Source organism: Schistocerca americana, chromosome 3, assembly GCF_021461395.2.
Source record: "Schistocerca americana isolate TAMUIC-IGC-003095 chromosome 3, iqSchAmer2.1, whole genome shotgun sequence".
In the NCBI taxonomy this organism is placed as follows: Eukaryota; Metazoa; Arthropoda; class Insecta; order Orthoptera; family Acrididae; genus Schistocerca; species Schistocerca americana.
In genome coordinates this window covers 584,880,786-584,903,970 of record NC_060121.1, presented here as the reverse complement: position 1 = coordinate 584,903,970, position 23,185 = coordinate 584,880,786, and positions in this window count along the sequence as shown.

Here is a 23,185-nt window from a genome sequence, read left to right as displayed (position 1 = left end):
GACCAAGTATGGAGGGCGGGGGGGGGGGGGGGGGGGGATGTAACGTAATGTTGACAGGCAGCTACCACTACCAGAGTCACTCAGCACTAACTGCAGCGATGCGAGCACTTAAGCGAGGGAAAAAAAGAAACAGTAACTAAAATGCGAGAACAAACACTGTAAGCGCTGCTGATAAGCATGTGGTCCTGAACAGAATGAAAGCTGGACAGGAACTTTGGCACATGCCATGATGTTCATACATCTCAACCACTCGTTCCACACGAATACAAACGTGTGACGTGAGGCAAAAGCTGCCTTTCGTCTCTGTTGTTGTTTTTGTGAGGATCGTATATTCGCACACTTCACAGATAATTACTATTTTTTGTCATTTTTTCTTAAGCTTATTCTTTCCTCTGGTCGCGTAGAGAGGTGTGATGTATTGATAGACATGCAGTAAAAGCTGTTTAAACTACATCCAGCAAAAAATATAATCTTATCCTCAATTACATGTCCCAACTTACAGCTCTTCATTTTCCGCATTATTGTCTGATCCTAAATACTTTCTTACAATATTGCTTAAAATGTTTAATGTAATTTGTTGTGAAATGAATAAAGACTGTCGACAAGCAGTTTACGGATGGACAGGACAGGACTGGAATTGGAGATGCGAAGGGAAGTAAAGTCACATTGCCATTTTGTCTGAGATTCGGCGTGTAACGATACAGATTTTGCAACCCTAAACGGAATGACAGTAAATTATTCACATAATTTTCGTTTTACAGTAGAAGAAGAGAATACCAGAAAGAGCACAAAATGTTCTATATCAAAATATGCGATAATGATCTATATAAATAAAACCTCCAAACACTAAAATATATGTTGTTGATCAATATCCAATCTTTCAGGAAATTTACCTCCTGACACCAAAACCTTTAAGAATGAGCAGTTCTTACAACACTTTAGTAATAGCTTGAAGCATCACACACAGTCGCCAAAAACTGAGAGCAAGTTTCTCGCTCGCTACTCTGATTAGCATGCAAGAGGCGTGTCGCCTCCCTGATGAGAAACCGACAGAGTTACTATTCCTCGAAGCACAGAAATTCTTCCGCAACTATTGACTGAATGTTGATTGAAATCAGACGCTCCAGTTGCCAATTAATTTCAATGTTATCCACACTTATTGAAATATACCGTGCTACTATACCGTGGTTGGATGAATTTCTTATTCAAACCCAACGTTTTATCTCCATTTGCTGTGGACATCTTCAAGGGGGTTGCAGCTTTTTTTGAAGGTTCGATGCACAGCCTGACTCGATATGGACTGAAGTAAAATTCCGTTTCCGCGTGCGCCTGCGCTGAGACGTGACGTCACGTTGTTTTTCAACAGCGAAGCGCAATTGTCCGTTGTCGTTTGCTGTCGTCCGCTGTTGCTGTCACCCACCAGAAAAGTCTGTACTAGCTGTAATTTCTCGAATTATGTCGTTGTGGTAATTTGGCGAGACGTATATGGGAGGAAGTAATATGTTATCCGATTCTTGGTTCAAATGGCTCTGAGCACTATGGGACTTAACATCTGTGGTCATCAGTCCCCTAGAACTTGGAACTACTTAAACCTAACTAACCTAAGGACATCACACACATCCATGCCTGAGGCAGGATTCGAACCTGCGACCGTAGCGGTCACGCGGTTCCAAACTGACGCGCTTAGAACCGCACGGCCACACCGGCCGGCTATCCGATTCTTCCCGGAAAGTATTCTCTCGAAATTTCAATAGCAAACCTGTCAGTGATGCACAGCAACTCTCATAACGACATGGAATACTGTAAATTCTTGCTATTTCTAGGAGTTTGCTAGGACCCTTGGGTTTGAAACTTCCTGGCAGATTAAAACTGTGTGCCGGACCGAGATTCGAACACGGGACCTTCGCAGAAGAGCTTCTATGAAGTCTGGAAGGGATGAAACAAGATACTGACAGAATTGAAGCTGTGAGGACGAGTCACGAACCGTGCCTAGGTAGCTCAGTTGGGAGAGCACTTACCTGCGAAAGGCAAAGGTCCCGAGTTCGAGTCTCGGTCTGGCACACAGTTTTAATCTGCCAGGAAGTTTCATATCAGCGCACACTCCGCTGCAGAGTAAAAATCTCATTCTGGAAACCCTTGGGTTTGTTGATTACAGCGATATTCCGTATCGTCAAGATCTTTCCAAAGCAGTCACTAACGTCTTTAATCAACAACAGGAAAACCGTATTGGTGTACTGACTTCCAAATCTTTGAGCATGGTACACTCACCGCTCAGTGTTATCATGACGGTCCTCATGTGTATCTTTTTACGGGTTTATTCGGTTTTGACTTCATTTTTGTGGAGCACAATGCGCAGTCGCATCGAGATGCGCAGGTGGAGTAGTTCTTGGAAGGAGAGGATTATGGGAAAATGGCCCGACTTAACCGTCTGACTACCATTGGGACGTATGTGTCCCACCAAAGGTTATAAGCGAACCAACCGCAATTTGTTGCAAATGGTGTATATCAATGTTCCTCTGGTAAAGGGAACCTTAATAATGGTTAGCAGCATTCTCATAATTACAGGCTGCATCTGTAGGTTGTGGTGTCATCATGTGTGATTGTTAACTCTTGTCTCCGCACAGATGACAAAATGGTAGATATCGAAATAGGTGACATAGGGGTAGAAAAACAATTAAAATCGCTCAGAAGAGGAAAGACCACTGGACCTGATGGGATACCAGTTCTATTTTACACAGAGTACGCGAAGGAACTTGCCCCCCCCCCCCCCCCCTTCTTGCAGCGGTGTACCGTAGGTCCCTAGAAGAGCGTAGCGTTCCAAAGGGTTGGAAAAGGGCACAGGTCATCCCCGTTTTCAAGAAGGGACGTCGAACAGATGTACAGAACTATAGACCTATATCTCTAACGTCGATCAGTTGTAGAATTTTGGAACTAGTATTATGTTCGAGTATAATCACTTTTCTGGAGACTAGAACTTCTACGCTGTAGGAATCAGCATGGGTTTCGAAAAAGACGATCGTGTCAAACCCAGCTCGCGCTATTCGTCCACGAGACTCAGAGGGCCATAGACACGGGATCCCATGTAGATGCCGTGTTTCTTGACTTACGCAAGGCGTTCGATACAGTTCCCCACAGTCGTTTAATGAACAAAGTAAGAGCATATGGACTATCAGACCAATTGTGTGATTGGATTAAAGAGTTCCTCGATAACAGAACGCAGCATGTCATTCTCAATGGAGAGAAGTCTTCCGAAGTAACAGTGATTTCAGGTGCGCCGCAGGGGAGTGTCGTAGGACCGTTGCTATTCACAAGATACATAAATGACCTTGTGGATAACATTGGAAGTTCACTGAGGCTTTTTGCGGATGATGCTGTAGTAGATCGAGAGGTTGTAACAATGGAAAATTGTACTGAAATGCAGGAGGATCTGCAACGAACTGACGCATGGTGCAGGGAATGGCAATTGAATCCCAATGTAGACAAGTGTAATGTGCTGCGAATACATAGAAAGAAATATCCTTTATCATTTAGCTACAATATAGCAGGTCAACAACTGCAAGCAGTTGATTTCACAAAATATCTGGGAGTAAGCATTAGGAGTGATTTAAAATAGAATGATCATATAAAGTTGATCGTCGGTAAAGCAGATGCCAGACTGAGATTCACTGGAAGAATCCTACGGAAATGTAATCCGAAAACAAAGGAAGTAGGTTACAGTACACATGTTCGCCCACTGCTTGAATACTGCTCACCATTGTGCGATCCGTACCAGATAGGGTTGATAGAAGAGAGGGAGAAGATCCAATGGAGAGCAGCGCGCTTCGTTACAGGATCATCTAGTAATCGCGAAAGCGTTACGGAGATGATAGATAAACTGCAGTGGAAGACTGCAGGAGAGACGCTCAGTAGCTCGGTACGGGCTTTTGTTGAAGTTTCGAGAACATACCTTCACCGAGGAGTCAAGCAGTGTATTGCTCCCTCCTGTGTATATCTCGCGAAGACACCATGAGGATAAAATCAGAGAGATTAGAGCCCACACAGAGGCATACCTACAATCTTCCTTTCCACGAACAATACGAGACTGGAATAGAAGGGAGAAAACCGATACCCTCCGCCACACACCGTCAGGTGGCTAGCGGAGTATGGATGTAGATGTAGAATTAGTTGGCACCTGCAGATAGACAACCCAAAGACTGTTTTCAGATTGCCTTATAGTTTTTCCTCAGTCGTCTTCTGAAACCCTGGAGGTACTTATGAATAGTCCTGTACGTTTTTGCCCCATCCCCCGCCCCCCCCCCCCCCCCCCCACCCCAACTTTGGAAAACAAACAGCCGGGAAATATTGTTTTATATTGTTACTTCTGACTAAAACATTAATTAAAATTACCAGACATTAACGTTTTTGAGACAAAATTGGTAATAGAAGGGGTAAATCCCATCGAGTACGTGTGGGAGCCTTTGGGGATTTGGGGAGACATACTGCGGCACGTCCACATGCACCAACGACCACCCACCAACTGCCAACCGGCTTAAAGGGACATTTCAATTGATGATGATGAGGACCCTCAAAGCAATTTAAATGTTATATGTTTTATTTCGACCCTTGACGCTTTGGACGCATGAACATTTAAAGTATCGAATGGTAACTAATTTCAATGTCATGAAAATATTTGTTTAAAAATAGATGGTACCGAGTGCTGGTAGATTTCCTTCTCCAGGCTGTTGCTCAAACTTAGGCACGAGTTAGCAGACTAAACGAGCGAAATAAAGTGTTTCAAAATACCAGAGTAAACTCCTAACGCATAATTACTGCTCGTGAGATGAGAATTCCTTATTACGATGCAAGATTCTTTCCCGAAGCTCCCTTTGGCTTTAAAAGGTTAATTTGGTTGGTCGGATAATACAACTTTGGATATCTCCTCTCGCAGAAAACTTTTCAAGGCACTCAGCATGCAAAAATTTCGGACTGTTCGAGATGTGAGGGGGAGCTTCTTTCAGAACTGTGTCGAGAAATGCAAAGGAAACTCCCCACATCCAGAACGAAGGATTTAAAACGAAAACAGAAAGACGAACACTCGGTTAGAGTTACAGTCCAGTCGATGGCGTCAGACAGAACACTAGCTCTGCTGTTAATCATGTAAATCACTGACGAAAGCAGCGATTCGTGGACTTTTAACACTCAGAGTCTCAACAATATGAAAACAAATATAATTTCAAAATTTCTCACGAAAGTAACCCTTATTATCACAATGAGCAACGAATACACGAAGAAATTGGCAAAAAGTAAACCCTCAATTTGGTAAAAAAATTTTAGATAGCATAAAACCTTCTTTATTTCCGACGAACGATTTCGACAGACTTTGCAATTATCTTCTGGTCTTTAAATATTTTTGTTACAGAACGTGTTCGTTGTGAATTAGAACTTCACGCCAAGTTGCCATATTAATGAATAAAATCTAGCACGTTATACAAAGGTTTGTCAGAAATTCATTGATGGAACATGTTAAGCCAACGTAAACAGATGAATTATCGTGCATGTTAATATATGTTGTGACTTTTAAGATTTAACAATCATCTGCGAACATCGCCATGTGCACAAGGCGCTTTCTGATTGTAAATCTTTTATTTCTGGCAAACATTTGTACACACATCAAAAAACGTTTTGCATTGCCTCGGTTCCGAGAGTTTCGGAACCTGTACAGAAATTGGAATAGAAATCAACATAAACATCATTTCCGCCCTCTTTATTGCTCATGAAAACCACACATTCCATGTTGTACCACCATACAGCGAGACCTTCAGAGGTGGTCGTCCAAATTGCTGTACACACCGGTACCTCTAATACCCAGTAGCACGTCCTCTAGCATTGATGCAAGCCTCTATTCGTCGTGGCATGCTATCCACAGGTTCATCAAGGCACTGTTGGTCCAGATTGTCCGACTCCTCAACAGCGATTCGGCGTATATCCCTCAGAGTGGTTGATCGGTCACGTCGTCTATAAACACCCCTTTTCAATATATCCTAGGCAAGTTCGATAGGGTTCATGTCTGGAAAATATGCTGGCCACTCTAGTCGACCGATATCGTTATCCTGAAGGAAGTCATTCACAAGATGTGCACGATGGGGGCGCGAATTTTCGTCCCTGAAGACGAATGCCTCGCCAATATGCTGCCGATATGGTTGCACAATCGGTCGGAGGATGGCATTCACGTATCGTACAACCGTTATGACGCCTTCCATGACCACCAGCGGCGTACCTCGGCCCCACACAATGCCACCCCAAAACCGCACTCGCTGAACAGTGTGTCTAAGGCGTTCAGCCTGGCCGGGTTGCCTCCAAACACGTCTCCGAGGATTGTCTGTTTGAAGGCATTCATCAGTGAAGAGAACGTGATGCCAATCCTGAGCGGTCCATTCGGCATGTTGTTGGGCCCATCTGTACCGCACTGCATGGTGTCGTGGTTGCAAAGATGGACCTCGCCATGGACGTCGGGAGTGAAGTTGCGTATCGCGCAGCCTGTTGCGCACAGTTTGAGTCGTAACACGATCTGTGGCTGCACGAAAAGCATTGCTCAACATGGTGGCGTTGCTGTCAGAGTTCCTCCGAACCATAATCCGTAGGTGGCGGTCATCCACTGCAGCAGTAGCCCTTGTCCGGCCTGAGCGAGGCATGTCATCGACAGTTTGCGTCTCTCTGTATCTCCTCCATGTCCGAACAACATCGCTTTGGTTCACTCCTAGACGCCTGGACACTTCCTTTGTTGAGAGCCCTTCCTGGCAAAAAGTAACAATGCGGATGCGATCGAACCGCGCTATTGACCGTCTAGGCATGGTTGAACTACAGACAACACGTGCTGTGAACTACCTTCCTGGTGGAATGACTGGAACTGATCGCCTGTCGGACTCCCTCCGTCTAATAGGCACTGCTCATGCATGGTTGTTTACAATTTTGGGCGGGTTTAGTGACCTCTCTGAACAGTGAAAGGGTTGTGTCCGTGATACAATATCTACAGTCAACGTCAATCTTGAGGGGTTCTGGGAACTGGGGTGATGCAAAACATTTTTTGATGTGTGTATAATGTTATCCACTAATATGACAACTTGGCACGAGGTTCTAACTCACAACAAAAATGTTTGAAGCCCAGAAGATAATGACAAAGTCTGTCGAAACCGGTTGTAGAAAATCAAGAAGTTTTTATGCGATCTCCGCTACTGAATGTGAAACGTCCCCTTAGAAAAATTAATGAATTACTGTGCTGATAAACCTCTTACATTATTTGCTTTTCAAACAGCTGAGCAAAACTGAACGTACTTAGACATTACTCTCTTTACTTATTCTGATCAACACTAAACTGACACACAATATTTTTAGCGCAACGCAATCTGACTTTTAATAATCCCTACAAAAGAATGGCCCTGACTAACAATAACCTATACCTTTCATGAATCACTTACCTCACAAAAATCTTCGTTACTCGAACTACTGCAATACAGCGAGCGCTACTATTGCCAGCTAAATAAAAGATTCAAACTACTGAAGGCGCTAACTACTGATAGGCATAGTTAGCAAATGAAAGATTTTGATAGAGAACAAACAATGTATTTACCTTAATAGTGTTCAAAAGTCATAATATATATAAGTTCATGACATCCAGTCTTACAAATTTAGTGTCTCTGACCAGATCATCCGCTCTCAAAACTCCGCCATCTCACTCCCCACATCCACCACTGCTGGCGGCTCACCTCCAACTGCTCGACGCGCAGGTCGCCGAAGTGGCGTCAAATCGAAAGACCTGCACCAGGCGAACGGTCTACCCGACGGGAGGCCCCAGCCACACATTTCCATTTACCTCCAACTGCGCAACGCTACGCGCTGTTAACAGCCAGCTGGCCAACACTACAATGGCGAATATTACTCCAGCAATGCAAACCAACCACAGCCTTCACACAGCAGTCAGTGATTTTCATATAGAGCGCTACGTGGCGTTACCAACATCAAAACCTAAACAGCCTATTTACAAATGTTTTTCGCAAGTAAAGTAGATCGCTCCTTCTCATTTCTCCAAATGAGAAAACTCCAACTCTCACTTGTTTTAAGGGGATGTTTTCCGTTTGGAAGCATTAGGACGTATAGTTTTCAGCCACTCTTCATTTCATGTGATATATTTGAGAGCAAATTCACATTTTTCCTAGACGCAGTTCCACATCTCGGAAGTTCCATGAACTCATGATGCCTAAAACAAATCATTACCTAGATAACAAGCAAAAATGAGCCAAAAATTTGATGAATTTTGTATCAAAACTACATACTGGCCCAGTGGTTTTATTTCGATACCCATCCGTACAAGAAGTTGCACAAACAAAAATATACCTTACAATAACTTTGGATATACTTATTTGTCAATGATCTCCTCCGTACAGCCACTACAAAAAATCGCATGACGAAATGTCTTACAATCACGAAGCACAGTTCCCGCGCCGACTGTTGCTTTGAACGCTGTAGTGGTAAAGGCACTGCTACTCAAAAACACAATTAATAAAATGGTGGCTTCAGATAGGACCACTGGTACTCAAAAGGTTAAACGTTCCATTTCACAGCTGGCTGGCGGAAACCTTAATCGGTGGTTGCCGGAAAGGGGATTTCAATCTCACTCCTTCCGAATAGAGTTAACCAATTTGGTTCCTTCCTAAGTGACTGTCAATTCGATTTTCTCTAACCCAAAGTGTCGATAATGAAATGTGAAGCAATTATGTCACACGTCGTCCCCTACAATCACACATGATCTTCTGCCAACTATAGATGTAGGGCAACAGGCAGAGTCCACATTTCTAGATTTCCGGAAACCATTTCACACGGTGCCCCATTGCAGGCTATTAACAAGGATACAAGCATATAGAATAAGTTCACAGATACGCGAGTATCTTCTTAAGTAATACAACCCAGTATGTTGTCCACGACGGCGAATGGTCATCAGAGACAAGGATATTATCAGAAGCGCCCAACAGAAGCGTGATAGGACCGCTGTTGCTCTCTTTATACATAAATGATTTGGCGGACAGGGTGAGCAGCAATCTGCGGTTGTTTGCAGATGACGGTAAGGTTTCGTTATTGGTAGGAGGATACAAGATCACTTAGACAAAATTTCTAGTTGGTGTTATGAACGACTGCTAGCTCTAAATGTGCAAAAATGTGAGTTAACGCGGATAAGTAGGAAGAACAAACCTGTAATATTCGGTTACGGTATTATTAGCGTTCTGCTTGATACAGTCAAGTCGTTTAAATATCTGGGCGTAACGTTGCAGAGCGATATGAAATGGAATGAGCATGTGAGAACTGTGATAGGGAAGGAAAATGGTCGACTTCGGTTCATTGGGAGAATTGTTGGAAAGAGCGGTTGACCTGTAAAGGTCGGACTGAAGGAAGAAATCGAAGCAATTCAGAGGCGGCCCGCTACATTTTTTACCGGTAGGTTCCAACAACACACAAGTGGTACAGAGATGCTTCAGGAACTCAAATGGAAATCTCTAGGGGGAAGGCGATATACTTTTTGAGAAAGACTATTGATAAGAACTAGAGAACCGGCATTTGAAGCTGACTGCCGAACAATTCTATTGCTGTTGCGCGTAAGGACCACGAAGATAATATTCGAGAAATTAGGGCTCAAACGTAGGCAAATAGGCAGTTGTTTTTCCTCCGCTCTAACCGCGAGTGGAACAGGAAAGGAAATGACTGGTAATTGTACGGTTTGCCTCTGCTGGGAACCGTACGGTGGCATGCGGAGTATCGATGTAGATGCAGATGCAGAACATGTCTTTAGTATACTGTTTGACGTATCACTGTTATAGTTTTGCAGAATGAATGAATAGCATCTTACATCCAACATAAAAGTGGAAGCACAAGGTCTTCCGTGCGTTTTTAAAGTAGTAAATTACTTGATTCACATTTTGCAATATCAGGGGTGGTGCAGTGTACGCGCAATGCTCTTGTGACACTGAGACGGCGGCAACAATATTTGCCATGATTGGCTGAAAGCCTATGAGTTAGAAAATTTCCTGCGATTGCTGTGGACGGGCGGTGTCGGGAACTTCGATCATGAAATCTTACGTAGGGCACAAGGAAGGTTATGGTGTAAGGCGCGGGGAGAAAAGGAGTTGGCAGTTTCCCTTGTCTGAAGGTGAAAGTTGTGGCTCATCCGAATCAGGAGAGATACCTTTCAATTACGGTGAGTTAACGTCCGATAGTTGTTACGTTTTTAGCCCTGGGTGGCCACTAGAGTGAAGGTCATTCTAAGCAGTGGTAGTAGTAGTAGTAGTAGTAGTAGTAGTAGTTTTATTCGTCCATGGAGCAGTTTTAAAAGGATACTGAACTTGTCATGATATTGCAATTTGGAAAAAAAAACAAGTATTATACATACACTATTAACGTAAATGCCAGGTTAGTTTGACAAGGATGTGACAGGTAGTCGGGCGTGGCCTTATCGTAGATAATATTTGGCTAAAGGAATTTACGAAACCACGGAAAGCTTAAAGCACGGTGGCTGGATAGAGAGTACAGTTTCCATACTTCCGAATACGAGGCCAGTCTGTATACAACAGCATACACTCATACCGTTTACATGTTCCTGTACAGAAAATATTCCATAACGTAAAAAGCTAGTACTACACTATTCACTCATTTCTAACACACACCGCAATGACCCCCCTCTCCCCCCCCCCCCCCTCTCCACCAAACCCAGCCACACACTCACACTGTCAACTGGCAACATCACCATGGTTTCTAATTGCGTAGCGCAAATTCCAATTTGCTTTCCTGAAAATTAGCGTTTTAGTCAATTATGCGGGATCTTTTTTCACATTGTGTCAGACGCTGGAATCACTGCTGGTGGAAATTTCAGTCGGAGGCATGTACATGAGCAGATTTATTAAAGAAGAAATAAACCATATTGCTTCCTTGTTTGATTTTGTGTGTTTTACCGTCGGTCATCTGGACTATTGAGCAGAGACATTTTCGGGATTCCGAGAAGGGGTTAAAGTGGAAATTGCTCACAGTGTTTGATTTCTGACTCAAAGGTTGCATTTGATGATTTTACAGCGATCATATCATTAGTGTAGGAGCCGTGACACATCATTTCTGAAATACACGATTCTACCCAAAGCGTAATTATTGATACAAGTAACTGCTTGCTACCTAAGTGATGTTAAGACAGATATTTGCAAAAGTTTTAATGTCAGTGACTAACGTTTAGCAAAACTATGTTTTGTAACTGCACCCACCCAAAGTTTCTCATCGTAATGGTTAATGGGATTCACAAAGTCAAAACTGATTCTGTATGTACATTCCAGTTGATACTGAGAGCTTAGGACAACAACTATTGTTAAAATTTTAGGCAAACAATAAAGTAAATTTCTACCTTTGGTAAGTGAGGGCCTTCGAATAGACGAGACGCTACGCTCTGGAGACGCTGTCCTCTTTAAATATGTACAGAGTGTGTGGTATCAGCAGACAGAGGCGCTGCACCGATAGGGCCGGCACGGTCAAATTCTTGTTTGACAGTTGTTCTTGAGGCGATCAACCTCTATCTGGGTCAACTTTGGCGTCTGTAAATGAAAACCACCGGTGTTGATTCATGTATTAGTCTCTCGGCGTTGCTGTAATTAATAGACACTTCTGACGAGCACACGGTGCTGTGGTGTTCAGCTCAAGGGCACTGACGTGTTGACCAGACAAACTGTCGCTTTTATTTCCAAATGCAAGCGGTCTAAAACGCACTTCAAAAAAATGTGTTTCAGCATACGAACTAATTAGCATATTCGAACCGTTTCTGGCCTACGAAATTCACAAATTCAAAATACTTTTTGATGTATGTTCGAGTTGATATCGGTGGTTTGGAGCAGCGATGACTTCTAAAAACGGCACAATATGTTTAACAGGGGAATTAATCCACCTCGATAAGATAGAAGGGGCTTCCAAACGCGGTGCGGCTCGAGGTGACCCTCCTGGCCGTCGATACAGTACAGAAATTTCGTGCCAAAAGGCAGGGCGCGTTTGAAGCATCAGCTCATCGACAAGGGCAAGTGCTGCTGAAACAGGACGAGTATGGATGGTTTCGTACTTCACATAAGTCTCGGAGAGGGTCTCACACCAAATCCACATCGCTAGGGCCACCAATCACCGAGCACTTTGTAATCGCCTACTCTTGAAATCTGATGGCAAGCCACAACGAATGCATTCTGTTGTGCAAATTCTTGAACGTTTAAATGACAGCGACAGCGGCTATTTCCTAAACAAAAGGGCTTTTTCCGATCGATCCACTTTACACGAATGTGGCTGGTAAACGAACAGAACACTCCCTCTTGGGCACAACCAATTCGCGTACTGCAAGAGAAGCAGAATATGTGACGTTGTGTGCTGGCTGATCACACAGGTCTCTCTCTCTCTCTCTCTCTCTAAAAAAAAAAAAAAAAAAAAAATATATATATATATATATATATATCAGCCGCGTCTTTTGCACAAAAAGTTGACTATCAAGCGATAGTCGATTTACAGCACATTTGGTCAAGACTGTATGTTGTGTTACGAACAGAATTTCCAAAATGGATTACCCCTTTTCTCCGTCTTCTACGCCAACCGCCATTAGGCTCTTGATCTTGGACAACCCTCCACAAGATATTTTCAAGTTTTCCAATCGTCTGTGAACGACATCAGTGACCCGAAACCCTAATCATTACCATCAGTACCACAGATAATGCAGATATGGTATGGTACATGTTGAGAAAAAAACGCAAAACACTTAACTTTTGTCAAGCACATTGTCAAAAAACCCTTCATTTATGTTACACAGTGCCGACACTATAATACATAAATTGAGTGCTTTTGAGGCACTCTGATAGATATATGAGAGCGAAATGAAAATTTCTCAGTAAGGTATGGAAGCAACGTCATTATCAGTCCAATTTTGTTTATGTTACGTTATGTTGCACACAATGAAAGTCAGTTTTATAAGCGGGATGGTTTTAAATTTGGTGAATAAATTCTTATGATGCTTGTGGTCCATTGAAAAATGATTTTTTTAAGGATATCCATCGTCTTTATTCCGTTGACTGTAACGTTTTGTATTTCAGTACTTATGCCACTGTCAAGATCTTAATCAGTGCTTTACCATAAGTAAAACATACGGCCTTTATATTAGATGCCACTGTTACGAAAGCCTGGATGGTATTGTAACTTGGTCTGTAAATAAAATTCCTATCAAACTAGCTTCTCTCTGTGTTATCATCACAATGTTATAGTTATACGGGCCTTTGAAGGAGTATTAAGTTTTATGCAAGTAGATACTGACCGTGCACCGTGCAGTAACACTTTGAAATTGCTACGGATTTAAAGCAAACCATGTTAAGCCACAGAAAATTGCCGACGCAAAACCGGCTAGGCGAAACAGAATAATTAGCATCTGTTTGTTGCATTAGCTACAGTGATATGTTCATTTCTAGCTGTCAGGGCATCACGTCTGACCTATCCAGCACATGTAGCGAAAACAAACCATCGACAGCACACACTGTACTGCGTAATAAGAGAACAGAGAGCACACAAACGATTACTTTACAGCACGACGCAGCGAAGTGTATACTTCGCGATATGGGGAGAGCTATGCTTTACTATGCTCCCCCGATATTACTGTATCCTAAGTTTCATCGTCCGTTAAAGCATGCATTGACCACAAACAAACAAAGGCATTTCTAATTTGATCTGCCTTGCAAAAAGAGGATAATTATCCAACACTGATTACACATTTTGAGCTATAAAGACACAATTGCCAAGTCGCGAAGTTAATGGAACCTTGTGAAAAGGAGGAGGAGGAAATAATGACTTTCGTTGACGTTCAACGGGGCGTCATCACCACCAGATGTTCTGTCTACTGCTAGATTGCTGAAATCATCGCTTTGTCTCCATCCGATCCTGTTGCAGGCCATCTGCTTCATGGTCTGGTACCTTTCTTTTGCACCTCGTCCAGATTTCTTATTCTCCTCCTCCGTCTTCTGTTCTTCCACTGTACCTTCGACAGTTGATAAAATTGTTTTTCCCCGCTAGTGTGTCCTACTCACTTTCCTTTTCTTTGCTTAACCTGGTTTAGGAAAATTGGGCCTTCACACTTAACATTAGTTCAGTGTTCTTCACTTTATCTAATTTTATTTTCCCCATCCTCCTTCAAAGTGACGTCTAGAATGCCTCAATTTTGTCTCTTTCACAGCCGTACTGAAAAACAGTCCACACGAAGCATTTGATCAACCTTTTCCTTACCTTTATCCCCATTTTTCTCCATAAATTCTTTTTTCGGAAAGCATGCTTCGCCGTGGAATTCTTGATATCATTTGATTTCACTCGTCCATTTATCAGTTAGCATTCTCTCTAAATCGCCGGTCCTCGAGCACAAGGGTCTCCACTTTTCTTGCGATTCCCGAGATGATCTGCCGTCTCGGTGGTCATCGTTCACACTTATTTCTACATCTACATGGATGCTCTGCAAATCACACTTAAGTGCCTGGCAGAGGGTTTAGGGAATCACCTTCGCAATAATTCTCTAGAATTCCAATCTCGAACACGCGCGGAGGAAACGAACAGCTATATCCTTACGTGCGAGTTATGATTTCCCTTATTTTATTATGAGGTTCGTTCCTATGTAGGTCTCGGTCTCAACAAAATATTTTCGGAGGAGAATGTTGCTGATTGAAATTTCGTGAGAAAATTACGGCGCAACGAAAAACGCCTTTGTTTTAATTATGTCCACCCCAAATCTTGTATGATGTCCGTGACACTCTCTCCCCTATTTCAGGACAACACAAAACATACTACTTTTCTTTGACCTTTCTCGATATACTCAATTAATCCTACCTGGTGAGGATCCCAGACCGCGCAGCAGTACTCCAAAAGCGGACGGACAGCGCAGTGTAGGCAGTGTCTTTAGTAGATCTATTACATTTTTTAAGGGTTCTACCAATAAAACGGAGTCTTCGGTTTGTCTTCCACACAACATTTCTATGTCTTATTTCCAATTTAAGTTGCCCGTAATTGTAATTCCTAGGTATTTAGTTGAATTTACGGCCTTTACATTTGACTGATTTATCGTGTTTCTGAAGTTTAACACATTCCTTTTAGCACTCATGGTGATGACCTCAAACTTTTCATGATTTAGGGTCAATTGACAGTTTTTGCACCATACTTATATCTGTCCTAAATATTTTTGCAATTCGTTTTGATCTGCTAATGACTTTACTAGACGATAAACGACAACATCATCTGCAAACAACCTAAGACGGCTACTCAGATTGTCTTTGAAATTGTTTATATAGATAAGGAATAGCAGAGGGTCTACCTTGTGGCCCTACTGGAAGCGCCTGCGCCACCTGATCAGCATGTGATTTATACAGGGTGTTAGGAGTATAAGTGGAGATATTACGATCATTGGTCTCTTACTATGTATGCACTTCAGAGTGTTAGTAACTTTCTCTCTGAGTATAAAAACGTTTCTCCATAACACATCACATAATGTAGTACCTGGTGTTTTCTGTATGTCGTGACTGCGCCACTAACGAGTAAGTGGACTACTCCTGTCAGTATACAAAAAAATGGTTCAAATGGCTCTGAGCACTATGGGACTTAACTTCTGAGGTCATCAGTCCCCTAGAACTTAGAACTACTTAAACCTAACTAACCTAAGGACATCACACACATCCATGCCCGGGGCAGGACTCGAACCTGCGACCTAGAACCGCTCGGCCACCCCGGCCGGCTGTTAGTATAGACTTAACCGTTTTGTGTCCATGCGTCCACACTCCAACACCTGACTTGCTGCCCACTAATGACTTGCTCTTGCCCCATGTACTTGGAGGAACTAACCAACCTATAGTTATAATTATTAGTCTGCAAATGAAGTAAATTATGATGTAATACAGTACACTGGATTCAGTCATCAATTTAAAAAAAAAAAAAAAAACACGGCCCTAAGACCCTGTATGATGCTCCATTGTCGCCGTACACTTCGAACAAAGCGTGGATTGTTACATAGTTGTTAAAAATCAATTACTGCAGGATATTGAACTTCATGAACTGGATGAGCCATTTTGCAACCTGCAACCGAACAAAAATTAACTGCTAGAACATTATTGTTTCGACGTGATAATTAAAACGTTGACTGTCCCTTCTTGTATGATCTGTAACATGGCACATAACTCAGCGCTTGGCACTGAGATTTATATGCGTAGCAAGACACCCACTTCTCTTATTTGAGTCATACAGAGACCGGCAAGTAGGGTGGGAGTAGCAGTTCCAGGACCGCAGCTGCAACAGACTCTCACGCAGCTACACGGATACGGCCGCAATAGAAATACGGCGGGAGAAATAGCGCTGCAGACGAGATGAGACGCCTTTGTTTGGAGCACGCCCCAGCGCCTCCCACGTAGGGCGGCGGCGAAAGCGGTCGCAGTGGGTCTCTGGGCGGCAGCCTGCACACGGCAGAGTCGCCAGCCGGTCCGGCAGGCTGCGCGGGATAAAGCACTGCGCGAGCGCGCCCGGAAGCGGCCACAATGCGCCTCGCGCCGGAAGTTGGCACCCCTGCAACCTGCCTGCTGACGGCCTGCAAACTCAAGTACACACAGGAGGCGGCGCAAAATACAGCGCAGTACGAGTAACAGGCCGCCAACGCACCGGTAAAGGTGCGTTCACACCTGTGCGCGTTGCGCCTAGTCGCCGCGCACCTGTATTTGCGCCGGCCAAAGTGGCCGTGCGGTTAAAGGCGCTGCAGTCTGGAACCGCAAGACCGCTACGGTCGCAGGTTCGAATCCCGCCTCGGGCATGGATGTTTGTGATGTCCTTAGGTTAGTTAGGTTTAACTAGTTCCAAGTTCTAGGGGACTGATGCCCTCAGCAGCGGAGTCCCATAGTGCTCAGAGCCATTGAACCTGTATTTGGAAGAAGAGGCGTGTGCGTAGGTGCACGCCACTTTCTCGACGCGTTTGCATACGTGATTCCATTCATTCCTACAGTGGTGGAATTATTTATTGCATAACCAATTACTACTTCATAATTTTGTCGTTGGCCGCTGTTCGCTTCAGGTTATACTAGTCCATTGTTATTAACCTATCGGTTAGATGTTCTTGCTTTTATTGTTTCATTTTTATCACATTTTTCCAGCAATATCAGACTTCTTGTCGTGATTGTTGTCATCCCTAGGGACGGGAAAAACCGATCGGTTACAACTGATGCCGGTATTTTAGTTCTGAATAACTGGAATTTTTCGGCATTTGTTTGGTCTCGGTTATAACAAGTGCTTTTTATTTTCACTAATAACCTGGTTAAAAAAGCGAAATATCAGTTAGCGATAGTAGAAGTTCTAACGATTTTTGTTTTTAAATAAACATTTTTAAAAAACGAGCAATTTTTGTTCGTAAAAAATTAACTTGTGGCACTGTTGGCCGGGAGGCCCCATCCGCGGAAATTCGGTCGCCGAGTGCAAGTAATTGTTCGTAAAATTCCAATTGCTTTGAAATATGCATTATTACAGAAACTGGGCAAACAGTTCGGTGCTGTTTTAATAGCACTGCCAACAGAAACGTGCACCCACACACATAAGAATTGGTACAGCATTGTTGAGACAATAACAATGCACTCGCTACCATGTGGCGTGGCGCACTGGATGATATTTAAGTGTACATGCAGTGTGAAAGACTTGCCCATCTGGTCTACATAGTAGTTTCTCGCTGTTGTCGTCGGACGTTAGTTGTATTACAGAACTGCAACATCCGTAGCCTAGAAGTATTCTACTGGGTACGGTATCAATGAAGTACAATGTCCCATTTGCTTTACACGGTTAAGAACGGGAAGAACCACAACGAATCCGTGACATCGTATGAGGAGAAAACTTTCACTCATATTTTACAATTCGACCAGAAAATAGCTAATCTGTTGCATATGTCTACATACTATGCCTTTATCTGATTGTAGGTTTTGAAAACGAACAAATTAACAAGAAAAACAGAGTACTTCAATCTCAGTTTTCACTCTTTAGCACTGACTACTCGTATTGCCCAAATGAAGGTATGATCCTCGATTACAACCGGCTTTTTGAACAGAGTTTCAAAAAATTACAATCACTAGGAGAAGTCATTTTTTACTTGTAGTTCACTGTTGCTATTTGGGTTTACACGTAATCATTTTGTCATTTGGAGACAGTGAATGGAGCTGTGGACACTACAACATGGAGTGCCACGTGAAGAAAACGGAACATTTCCGACGTATTCTTCTGTTTTTCAGTTGAGGTGTAACAGCAGTGGACGCAACCAGAAACATTTGCGCAGTGTATGGGGACAATGCCATTGGACAGTGCAAGAAAATGATTTTCTCGTTTTAGGAAGGTCGTTTTACATTAGTGACTCTCCACGTTCAGGAAGACCATCGGGGTCGATGAAGATCGTTTAAAGGCATTAATTCACAATGATCTACGTCATTGTACTCGAGATAGCAGATGTGATGAACGGTGGTCATTGCACCATCGTGCGACACTTGCATGCAATAGGAAGGTACAAAAGTCGAGTATATGGGTACTGCACGCTCTAAGCCAAATTCACAAGAATCAGCGGGTAGCCCTATGTGCAACTCGGTCGTGAACAACACCGTCCATCCCTAGCTTGAATCGTTACTGGTTACGACAAATGGTTTCTTTGTGCTAATATAAGTAAAAGGAAGTAATGGATGAGCCCAAACAAAGCGGCAACTCCCCGTACGAAGTACTGTGGGCATCCATAAAAGATAATGTTATGCAGCGACGGGGTTATTTACTACGAATTGCTTCCCCGAGATGTAACCATCACTGCTGACATTTACTGTCAACAACGAACAGGAAGACTGCGTTAAGTGATACTACCCTACCATAATGCCCGCAGGCGTTCTGCTAGACTGATGAAAAACACTATACAGGAGTTGCGTTGGGAAGGCATTCCGCACCAACCTTTTGATTTTGCTCCCTCAGATTTTCACCTTTTCCGCTCGCTGTCTAACAACCTTCAAGGAACTTCCTTTTCGAATGAAAATGCGCTCCGAACATTACTTGACGAGTTCCTCGCCTCAAAACCAAGTAATGGTTCAAATGGCTCTGGGCACTATTGGGCTTAACATCTGAGGTCATCAGTCCCCTAGAACTTAGAACTACTTAAACCTAACTAACCTAAGGACATCACACACATCCATCCCCGAGGCAGGATTCGAACCTGTGACCGCAGCGGTCGCGCGGTTCCAGACATAACCAAATGATTTCCACAGTCGCGGAATCGAAAAGTTACCCCACCGTTGATAGAATGTTGTAAATAGTTAAGGAGCATACTCGTATGTTATTGATGACTTAAGTCTCTGTTACGTGTATATGTTGTATTTATTAAATTTACGGAAAAACGCTACGAACTTATGCACCAAAGTAATATATATGTGGTGTCTGTCCTTCCGGACAGTTCTTCAAACTTCTAGTTGAATACTTCATGTTTCGACCATTCTAATAGGGTCGTGTTCAGGTTTGTGGTGTCCCTGGGTGACAGAACACTGGTTTTGTATAGATTCCCAGTATCCCCCCCCCCCCCCCCCCAAGTCATTTCCGTAGCCTGTCCGCGCGATAAATACGCTTTTCTAACATAATTCATTGTCAGGCATACGTATACATCGTTATTAGATTAAAACGACGGCAGGGAGCATTTGTTTGAAAAGACACAGTTGATTTCTTTCCCCACGGTTACTCAGTCAGAACTTTTGTTCTGTGTATAATGACCTCGTTATCGACGATCGCCTGTCTTCTTCCTTTCTGTCTCTTTCAGACTCTTCCTCGGACATAAAGGTTAGGGAAAGTAAATCTGCTCATTAGGTTCCTGCTTTTCCAGCTAGATGAAATAGTATTCATTTAACAACACATTGGTGAAACATAGGGCGATTCCTACGATTTCGCCGGCCGCGGTGGCTGAGCGGTTCTAGGCGCTCCATTCCGGAACCGCGATGCTGCTACGGTCGCAGGTTCGAATCCTGCCTCGGGCATGGATGTGTGTGATGTCCTTCGGTTAGTTAGGTTTAAGTAGTTCTAAGTTCTAGGGGACTTATGACCACAGCAGTTGAGTCCCATAGTGCTCAGAGCCATTTGAACCATTTTTTGAATCTACGATTTCATGTGGCTGGTAACCAGAAAATCACCTAGTTATACAAAAAACTACGGGGAATACATTGTAGCTGAACTTAGCTTTGGGAGCCTACTCTGCGACGTCAAATTACTTCCTTTTGTAGTAATGATTTAGTTTTTTAATACAACCAGTTATCGTGGAATCTATCTAGCACTAGTATCGTATAAACTTCGATAAACACTCATTTTTGTAGAACACAAATATTGACGATTGCACTCTAAATTCCTGCACTAGACGCTTACGCTACAAGCGGATAGAATCTGCGTATCGAAATGTGAACGATCGCCCGAAAGCAGGGCCGGTCTGGATGGGGTTCCACATGAGTTATCACATCCACATGAACGCTTCGTTGATATCATATTTCCGTCCGAAATGAGCGTCTCAAAAAGGAGAAAAACGTAATACACGAAAAAAGTGGTTCCAGTTCCAAGTGAGATGGCGATACGATTCCATTTTCGCTTAAAGCAATAGATGTGAACCTAAAAAGCTTTTTTAAAAGAGTGAGGAACAACATAAAACTCCAAACAGAAGATCGTGGAAAACTGTTGACACAAATAAATGTATTACTCTCCTTTTCGCCATTCCATGGCGATAACAGTCGGTCCTGATGGCAATCACGTTATCGGTACAATTAATTAATCCTTTTGTTCCGAGACTAAATCTATCTATACCTTGCAAGTATTCAGCTTGTGTGCTAAGTGTATCGCTCACTTTCAAGTTACTTACAACATTCTAAGCACTATAGAACAAGGTCAAGTAGAGGTGTTAAAGAACGCCTAACTTGTACCGAGTGGACGTTTCTAACATTTCATAAATGATTACCTGACACTATCAGCAGTCCGCAGCTCGTGGTCGTGCGGTAGCGTTCTCGCTTCCCACACCCGGGTTCCCGGCTTCGATTCCCGGCGGGGTCAGGGATTTTCTCTGCCTCGTGATGACTGGGTGTTGTGTGCTGTCCTTAGGTTAGTTAGGTTTAAGTAGTTCTAAGTTTTAGGGGACTGATGACCATACATGTTAAGTCCCATAGTGCTCAGAGCCATTTGAACCACTATCAGCGGGAAGGCGGTCTCTGAATTTGAATAGTGTTTTCTTCTTACAAGCGAAGTTTATTTTCCAAATCGCAATAAAAGTGTATGTAGACAACTAGTTTCGGCAAGTTAAATTGCCACCTTCAGACCTGAAAATGCATTACAAAAAACTTTTAGTAGTCTAACAATCGTTATTGGGGTGTTATACAGAAGACATTCCGATATACTTACTACATACCATCAGAATACATAGGCCATTGTGCCACTCTATGTAGTGCATTGTCATTTAGTTGGTTGGTTGATTTGGAGGTGTAGACCAAACAGTGAGGTTATTGGTCTTGTCATTTAGTCATTGAGATATTTGAGAACGACTATAACATACGTGAAATGGTGGAAGCGGGAGGGGAGTGGTAAGGTGCCCAGCCAATTTACAAACATACCTTAAAAACAGATTTGTTGTTAATGGTTCAAATGGCTCTCAGCACTATGCGACTTAACTTCTGAGGTCATCAGTCGCCTAGAACTTAGAACTAATTAAACCTAACTAACCTAAGGACATCACACACATCCATGTCCGAGGCAGGATTCGAGCCTGCGACCGTAGCGGTCGCCCGGCTCCAGACTGTAGCGCCTAGAACCGCACGGCCACTCCGGCCGGCAGATTTGTTGTTAATCCCTTCAAAAATTTAAAACACTTGAACACAGATTGTCAGTTCAGAAAATTTCAAACAAACTCTGATAACCAGAATTAAAGAACGTTATTGACTCTACAACTCTGATTGCTGACACTAAAATAATATTTACAATAAACAATATGTACAAATAATTCCAAAAATCTTCAGGTATGACTTTATCCTTAAAACAAATAATTACAACTCACAATTTTACAAACGGCTGGTTCGAGAAACCATTCAAGACAATCAATTAAACAATAGGCAAAATCCAAAAGAATCCATTGACAACAGGTAGACCCTTCAGCGCAACTTGGTGGCCTTTCCCCTTACAATTGCCCATCTCCTGGCCCCTTTACTTACAATAACTTATGATATCTATAACAGAAACCTATTAACACCAGACATAGACAAGAAGTCGCAGCTCTTAATTAAGATATTTAATGACGGCAACAAACATACGTAACCCCCCCCCCTTACACACACACGCACACACACACACACACACACACACACACACACACACACAATTTGCAATGAAAAGCCACTAGATGTATTAGAATTATCGTTTGGTGTTATACGCCACAAAACCATTCAATTTTAACTTTTCAGCAGATGACTGCTTCCTCTCATACCAATTTAACAACCTGAATGACTTCCAGGCATTTCATGTAAGAAGTAACTATCTGACCAATGCAAACGAGACCACTTTATGAAACAATTCCGGATCAACAGCAGTACAAACAGTTAAAGCCAGTTACTCGTAATCCACATGCACTCAGTAAGTCAACAGTTAGTTCTCAAACACTTCCTCGGTTTACGAGAAGCAACAGGGTCAGCTCACTTAAACATGCTAGAATTATAAACTATTCAGTGATCATACACGCAGCTAATCTATACGTAATGGTTGAGTAAAAGGAACGCCCTTTAAAGCACAAAATATCTAAAGTGCTGTCACACAACGACTACAGCCAGTTAAACTTAAGACATTTCTTAATGGGCGAACGAAACTTCAACACTGAAGCATGGGCAAAGAATGAGAGCACTTAGACCAACCATCTGTTTCATGACATACACGCTCAATAGTGCAATCAGGTCACAGAATAGTATATAATAGCGGAACTGTACTCGTATTTCTACAGTAACCAGGCTGTGGGGCCCACTAATCCCTTAAACATCAATTTAGCCACCCATCCAACCAAACCAACCCGCTATTTGTGAACACCAGTACATTGTGAACACCACTGCAAATTGCCCCTCAGGCTCGAGTACAATTCTCT